Below are 8,871 nucleotides of genomic sequence, written 5' to 3'. Positions count from 1 at the left end.
AAGATCCACATGAATCGAGCGGTTCCTAACACATTTGTATCCAAATATGTTTTCGAATATCTGTAAAACTAATTGAATTGTTGACGTTGAGGGGGCCTTTGTGGATCCCAATGGCCATTACTCTGAGATCACACCTCGGCTGTATTTCAATTCGTTGACATTGAGCCTCCCTTGTGCTGTCATCTACTGCAGCACTAGTCTCCTGATCAGCGGCCAAGCAATTGGGACATAAGCTCGATTTGATAAAAAAGAATTTATAATCTTTGAAAACAAATTACAAAGATTACATGACCCAAAAGAACGAGGCATCACAACGGAGCAAGAGCAAACCAGAAAGCCACCCTGCACACAGATGATCATAGCGGCCATGGATTATTGGTGTATCTGGCGAGGGAATGAGCATGGCTCAAATCCTTGTGCTGTAAATTGAGCCCTTGGCTCTGGACATTTGTATCAGGAAAATCAGAGAAGCAACAGTGAGAGAGGTATGTATTTGTAATTAATTAATTCGCTGCCCTTCCGTGGAGTACTGAAATTTGGGGAACCACGTAAATTCTTTGTGTCGACGGGTTGTGTGTGATTTATGTTTCACGTGTGTTGTTAATCGGTTTGGATCCTTGGGACCTTAAAGAAAGGGTAATGAGAAAAATTTTACTACTGAGGTTCGTTTATGGAGGTCAATCTCTGCGTCCAAAAGTGTTTTGGACGATCCAGATTAACGACAAATTATTACCGGTAAAAGATATTTATTACCGGTCAAAGATTAAAAACATATCTCAACCGTTGATTGCAGAAACGGACGAATGAGATCGTGCATTTTTCATGACCAGCGTATTTACGGCTCTTCCGTGAATAAGTTTTTCTCGACGGTAATATATTACAGTGTTTTTGGAAAGTTAAGCTGTTATAACCACCAAAAAAGGAGAAAACAGAGCAAGGGCATGCCCTTGAACTCAAACACAATCAAAGAATAACAGAAATGACAAACATATCTACTGGTTTACATGAAAACAATAGAGGGGACACGCCAACCTTCCAAAATCCTGACATTCTCTACAATCAGGTCGAAGACACCTTGCCAGGGCATCCCTTTAGCCTTGAAAATTCTATTATTCCTCTCAACCCAGAGAAAATAGATGGAAGCTGTAAAGATCAACTTGAAAATCAAGCCATCCACAAACTTACTTCTACCATTAGCAAGGCCCCAAGAGATTTCATCCCTAAGAGGTAAAGGAGGTCTAGAAATATTGCACTTTAGTAGACAAAGATTCCACACAGCAGCTGAGAAAGGGCAGACAAAAAAGATATGGTCATGAGACTCCTCCGACCCACCGCAAAGGACACAGCTTTTATCAGCAATAATCCCCCAAGAAAACAATCTAACCCGAGTCAATAATTTCCCATGAAAAGCAATCTACTGAATCATAGCCCAACGAGGGACGTACTGCTTGAACCACACCAGATAATGCCACCTAACTTCTTCACCAGGAACTCTCAACACCTCCCAAGTAGATTTCGATGTATACTCCTCAGTAATGCTTTAACCACACCAGATATATTACAGTGTTGAAAACTTGGAAGTGAACAAAACCGAAGAACATCGTTTTAGTGCTTTCCAAACACATCATTAGATAGGTCCTACGTCAGTAGGGTCAACTAGTGTCAAGAAGTGAAACATGGGGTTGCTTGTTCTAAGTGTGATGCTTCAACCTTGTGGATGTCCCCTCTTCGAATTTAAATAAAATATATATTTTCTTTGCTGATTAAAAAAAAAAAACATGAGGTTGCATGTTTGGTAAAAGTTTTGAATGAGATTTTTTGGGTAATAAGTGCATAGATATAGAAGTAAAAAAAATGAAGAGAATACGTAAGCTTTTTTTTTTTGATAGGCAACAAAATTTTATTATAAAGTCAAAATGATAATTTTTTTTTTGTCTTTATTCAAAATTTTTCATATTTGTTAATTTTGCATCAAACTTTTGTGACTTATTGATTCGTCTCGTTGAGAGGAATCAGAAAAGTAAAGAAAATTTAATCGAAACTCATAATTTTTTAAAAAGACAAGAATAAGTCGAAAAGAAAGACTGTCTTTTTGACTTTTTAAAAAATTTATGAGTTTCGATCATAATTTTTTTACTTTTCCAATTCTATAAAATGCTATACAGATTTAATTTCAATCGGAATTTGGTTATTTACCATGTACGAGGATCTCTACCATCAACAAGTCACAAAAGTTTGATGTAAAACAACCAAATGCCAAAATAAAAAAAAATTGAATAAAGACAAAAAATTTAGTGGGAGACTTAATTTTTTTTTTATCCAAAACCACGTACCCTTATTCGAAACCGTACTGGGAGAATTGGATCCCAAGTGAAGAAAGCAAAGTGTCCTCCAGTTATATACGCAATCAATATCGTCTAAGGTGAACCATAGTTTTATTCGTGCTTATTAGATGGAGTAAATATTCTTGATAGAGTGTATAACTTAACAATTCTTTAGCTATCAAAAAAAAACTTAACAATTCTTTTTTTTTTTTTTTTGAAAATGAACTTAACAATTCTCGAGTATGAAATGAATGATGTAATTATGACAAATGAGTGATCAACAAATATGCATGAAAATTCTCTCCACGCCTTATATATCTTAGCCTTTTGAGCTAAATTTCAAATTAAAATACTACAAGGACTATAAGAGTCTCTCCTCGTGCCTACGACTCCAATAACGATAAGAAACCAGGGACTCCCTCTTCTTAAACCCAATACCGTCTCAATTTAGAAGAAGACAACCATAATTATCAAGAGCGTCTCAATTTAGAACAAGAAGAGTAGATTTAGGTGTGTTTACATTCAACTATCTGTTGGATGTTTGTTTTATTTTCTTTTTCTTTCACTCTCTCGATGTATCCCTTTCGAGTTTATAAAAGTTTCGTTTGCTGAGCAAAAAAAAAAAATTCAGAACAAGAAGAGAAGATCTATTCGGAAGAAAAAGATAATATTTTTTTTCATAGGCAAAAAGTTTTATTAAGAAAACTTGACAAATCGTACATCAAGTTGGGAGAAGGGAAGGAGAATCCAACCAAGGTTAGATGGAAAAAAAAAAACAATGGACCGAGGTCCAAACAACTTAGGGGCAAAGCCCGAACACCTAAAGACCTCAAAATGCCCTCAACCGAAATAATTAATAATCTCAGCCCAAGAACCAAATCAAATCCTAATCCAAGCAACCCTAATCATCGCCGCTACAAAAAACAGAGCATCCGCCATCACACCACCACCGGCAGCAACACGCACACGCACACACAGCTAGCTCAACAAAATAACAGAACACCCCCACATAGGCCTGTCAATGGATCGGATTCGATCCGGATCCGATCCGAAAAATCCGGATCCGGATCCGGATCCGAATCCGATAACATCGATCCGATAATCCGATAATCCGGATCCGGTAATTCAATACGGATCCAGGTCGGATCCGGATCGGATCGGATTAAATCCGTTATCAATCCGAATCCGAACTTTATTTTTTTTTAAAATTTTAATTTTTTTTAAAAAAATAGTAAAATTTTTATTTTGAAAAAAAAAATGTTTAAGAAGTTGTATTTTTATTTTTATTTTTTATTTTATTTTTTTTAATTTTTTTTCTGAAAATAATTTTTTTTTGAAAAAAAATTTGTATTTTTTTGAAAAAAATATTTTTTTTTGGCTAAAATTTTTGAAGTAAAAAAAGTTTCCGGATCGGATTCGGATTTTCGGATCGGATCCGGATTTTTCGGATTCGGATCCGGATTCTCACTATCGGATTTGAGTCTTATCGGATCCGGATCGGATTGTGTCTTATCGGATTCGGATCCGGATCCGGATCTGTCGGATCCGGATCGGATCCGGCCCATTGACAGGCCTACCCCCACATGCCACCTCCTACACCCCAGACGCATTAGAAAGCAGATCAAGACCTCTGTCGAACCTGGAGCTCATTTCTTTGGTGCTTATTCCTTTGGAGAGGAGTGAAAGGATTGTCTCTCAGTAAAAGGAGCGAAAGGATTGTCTCTCAGTAAAAGGAGCGAAAGGATTGTCTCTCAATATTACAATTACTATTTGTAATATTCGTAGTAGGTATACATAAGTTCATAATGTAAGTCGATCTTGAAATATTCCTAACATTTGTATAAAAAAATACAAATATTAATTTGTAGATACAACTTTTAGAATTTTATGTCATGGGTTGTCAATTGTTTTAAACGGATATGTTATGAGTTTTTGTATTATTGTTACCAATTTTTATTCACCTGTTCTTACTTTAAGTCGATTCAAAGGAGTCTATACCGTACATACTCAAATAATGTATTGTAGCATTGTCGAAGTAAATCATAGAATAAGTTCACGTTTTCTATTTGTAGCTTTTGTAACCACTCGTCTCGCACGTTATCGCGCCTTTTGACAAATTTATTAGTATAACTTTTTTAAAAACACAATTTGAATTTTGTGGTAGGTGAAATTTGATTAAAAAAGTTATTAGTAGAAAACTAATCAGTCGGCAAAAAGATGGTACGCAGCTAGTAAACTATTGATGTCCCTAGGAGAAATTTTTCAGGTCCGGGTGGACAAGGGTCACGTGGTGCCAAGCACGCATTTTGGCCATTCAAATGTATTTTGGACGTTTCAAATATGTCTGGGCTTGAAGGGGTGTTTTGATAATTTAACACTAAAAAATTATCCAAATAAATCGAGACCGTCCAAAATACGTTTGAACAGCCAAGATTGTGCTCGACACCACGTGTCCACCCGGCACTGAAAAACTTCTCTGTCCCTAGGGTTTCATAGAAAGTGATTGACGACTTCCGAAAAGGCTGGCTTTTCAAAAAGAAAAAAGCGCACACAAGTATAATTGTGATTGGTTTTCTACTCTCTGTTCAGTTCAAAAAGCAGTTTTCTTTCCCAAATAACCGGGACGGGACGGGACGGCGACAACAGAGGTTTGTTTTTTGTTTTTTCTAGTTTTCCCCCCGGTTGAAGGTGTTTTCCTAGCCCCTACGTGGGTGTGTTTTATGCTTTGTTTGGATGAGTTTGATTTTTGAGGTAATGAGTGAAAAGAGAAATTAAAATAATAATTGAAGATATGGATAATGAGTGAAGAGAGATAGAGAGAGAAATGAAAATATGATTAGAGATGGGGATAATGAGTGGAGAGAGATAAAGAGAGAAATGAAAGTAATGATTGGAGATATGAGTAATGAGTACAAAGAGAAAATGAGAGTAATAATTAAAAGTAGGTGTAATGAGTGTTTTTTGAGTTGAATTATTATTATTATTATTTTTAAGTTTGAAACCAAACAAGGCATTAGTTTTTGGTGCTTGTTTGTCTGGTATTGCATTGATCAATTAAAGTTGTACTTCATCTGTTTGCGCATTTAGTTATGTGAGGTCCTGAATGTTCTTCCTGGTGTTTAGGCCTCTATTATAGTTGCTAGATTTTTTCCTTTGGGATGGCCGCTCGTTCGTTGTATTCTCTTTGTTATCAATGAAGTATCCCATCATTTGAAAAAAAGAAAATTCTAAAATCAGCTTATTGGGCTGATATGTGAATGTGTATTAAAGGATGTAAAAAGTGCACAGAAATATGTGTTTTTCTTGTCTTTTAGTGTGTTTATCGTCAGCCCAGTGGGCTGACAATAGCAAGACCGTTGAAAAAGAAAACCAAAAAATCTACGGGGTAAGGTTCAACTGAGGTATGTTTTCAACTCTCTTTGACAAATTCCTCTCATACCCCTTCTCTTCACCGTGTACTTCTGCAATATTAACATTTGGCTTAATTTTTCAAAAAAAAACCCAGTGTCTTTTAGTTTTTGTCCTTATTCAAAAAAAATTCGCCATAGCTAGTTCTGTGTCACAAATTTTGTGGACTATTGGTTTGTCTCGCTGAAAGGATTCAGAAAGTAAAAAACTATGGCTTTTAGACATATATATTTTAAAAATATTTGAGAAAAAGCCCAAAAAGTCTAGCTTTGTTTTTTTGATCGTCAAAAATAATACTCTATCATTTAATCGATAAAGGGTACATCAACAAGAAAAAATCACCCAACAAAAAGTTGAATGAAAGAAAGAGAAAAGGAACACAAAAGAAATAGACCAATTAAGATGGGAGCAAACAAGCCAACCGCACCACGTACAGCATCAAGCATCAGCATAAGAACTCGAAAACAGACTTCAATCATCACCGGATCACAGAACCATAGAAGAAAACACATTTCTCTCCAAAAGAACACATCCGGGGACAACCGACAACAGCAAGAGCACAATGAAATCGTTATCCCTTCGGCCAAAAAAGAAAACAAAAAAAATGAAGCGCATTTGAAAATCAGAAGCTATGTACTTACGTCCATTCCTCTAAAAATCATCAACAAAAAATGAAATTCAACACAGATTTTGAATTATGAATTAATATTATGCTGCCCCAAGCACAACATCCTAGGGTTGATTATGTGTTAGATTTTGTACTTGAGACATGCTAAATTAGCAGGGTACGCCTGAAACTTTCAACTCTGATTGGGTCATGTTCATAGTCTTGCATGTCTGTCTTGCAAGCAGTTGCATGCAAGTCCTGAAGAATAGAAAATTTGTGGGTTAGAGAACAAAACAGTCTAAAGAAAACGAATTGATGCATGTAGGCAACAAAAAAATTTACATTTAGGCACCGTTTGTTTTGATGTAAAATTTTTTCATGTAAAATATTTTTCAGAAAATAAATTTCAAACTTTTATTTTTTGATGTTTAGTTGGCACATGAAAAATATTTTCAGAAATCGATAAAATAGTAGAGAGAGAGAGAGAGAGAGAGAGAGAGAGAGAGAGAGAGAGAGAGAGAGAGAGAGAGAGAGAGAGAGAGAGAGAGAGAGAGAGAGAGAGAGAGAGAGAGAGAGAGATGAACGAGGGTCAGGATTGACGATTGAGCAAACTGAATAGTGAAAATCGCAGGAGAAGACAGTAGGTTCATTTCGGAAAATAACTCACGGGATATTTAAGGGTAAGTTATTTTCATCCAATTCGAGAAAAATATTTTACATGTAAAATATTTTTCTCATCTTTTATAAAACCAACAAATACTGAAAAATAGGTAAAACATTTGGGGCGTGTTTTCAGTAGTGAAAAATTTGTAGTTGAGAAATTGTTAAGTATTTCGGTAGTGAATAAGTTGTTGATAAGTTTGTGAGTAAAGTTACTGTAGCAAAAAATATTTTTGTTGACAACATTTTTGTTAGTGAAAATGAGATGGTAAAATACTGAAACTTTTTTGTTAGTGAAAACGAAATGATAAAATGCATTAATTTTTATTTTATTTTTGTTAATGGAAGCACCCCCTTAGTTTTGGTAGCCTTATTTTTTCTTTTTCTTTTTTATCGGCAAAAGTATCATTTTATTATCGACAAAAATATCATTTTATTAGGAAAGGAAAATCCAACCAAACGTTGAAAATTACAACCATGAGGAACAAGCCCATAGCACCCATAGGCCTAAAATGTCCAAATAATACAATAAATTTAAATGAGACATGACAGTTTAGTTTGGGTCGCATGAAATTATCCGAGAATATGGACAGAAAAAGTGCATCAGCCGTGACGACATGCGCAAGAATTTTCAAGAAGGAGACAGACTCTACAAAAGTAGAACCAGCTGAAAAGTGAAGACCAATTAGGGGTGTAGAAAATGCTCTCTACTACACTAGGCTAGACTAGAGAAAGTATACACAAGGGAAAGTTAAAACATGCATGCGTTAGTATTATGTCTTTAAGTTGTTGTGAAGGCTTTGAAATTTATATTCCCTAGAACACATTAGTAATTTTTTTTTTTTTGGGAACACTGAGAAAAATGCTATATAATGTTAAAACATGTGTAAATGTTAAGTATTACGTTAGTATAGAAATCCAAGGTGACTCCTAATGAATCAAGGTAGCTCGACGATGGAGTACTGCGACGGATGACTGAATTGGTGGAGTGGGTATACAAAGCGACATCCCATATAAAGTCGATTGGCTCGATGATGGAGTACTGCGATGGATGACTGTGAATTGGTGGAGTAGGTATCCAAGGTGACTCTCGATAAAGTAAGGTGACTCGATGATGGAGTACTACTCCCTCTGTCCCTTTTTAAGTGTTCAGTGTGATTTTGCGTGTCATTTTCAATAATTTATATCTCTCAATGTATATTGTTAAAAATATGTGAAGAGAGATATAAGTTATTGAAAATGATACACGGAACTGTAGTGAACACTTGAAAATGGATGAAGGAAATACTATAGATTACTCTATATCCATGGAGTGGGTGCAGTGAATAAGACTAGTTCGGGAGATAAGGTTAGAAAGTATTAGGTTAGAATCAATATTGAGAGAGAGAGAGAGAGAGAGAGAGAGAGAGAGAGAGAGAGAGAGAGAGAGAGAGAGAGAGAGAGAGAGAGAGAGAGAGAGAGAGAGAGAGAGATGCCCAATGTATGGGTGTATGGGTAACACATAAGGGAAATTGTTTTTTAGAACATATGTGAAAGTTAATTAAGTCTCACATATAATAAATAGAACAATGGTTGGGTCCTAACATAACATTGTGTGACTTACTACATATAGGATTGACGCGTTCAAGTCAGCGTGAGTTCATCTACGCTATATTCGGTTCAAGTGGTGTACTCTCCATGGAGTCATGAGTACTACTCGGTAGATTAGACCTTGTGTGCACAAGGATAGATTAATGAATCGTGTAAACTCCGCACATATATAGTATACATACATAAATTAAATACATACATTACAATCGATAATTAAATGCTCTAATTCCGAAGCAACCAAAAAGTAAAAATAAAAAAAATAAATGTGCTCATCTTGCACGT

This window comes from Rhododendron vialii, chromosome 1a (assembly GCF_030253575.1).
Source record: "Rhododendron vialii isolate Sample 1 chromosome 1a, ASM3025357v1".
NCBI classification, from domain to species: domain Eukaryota; kingdom Viridiplantae; phylum Streptophyta; class Magnoliopsida; order Ericales; family Ericaceae; genus Rhododendron; species Rhododendron vialii.
Note: the sequence above shows the minus strand (reverse complement) of the source record.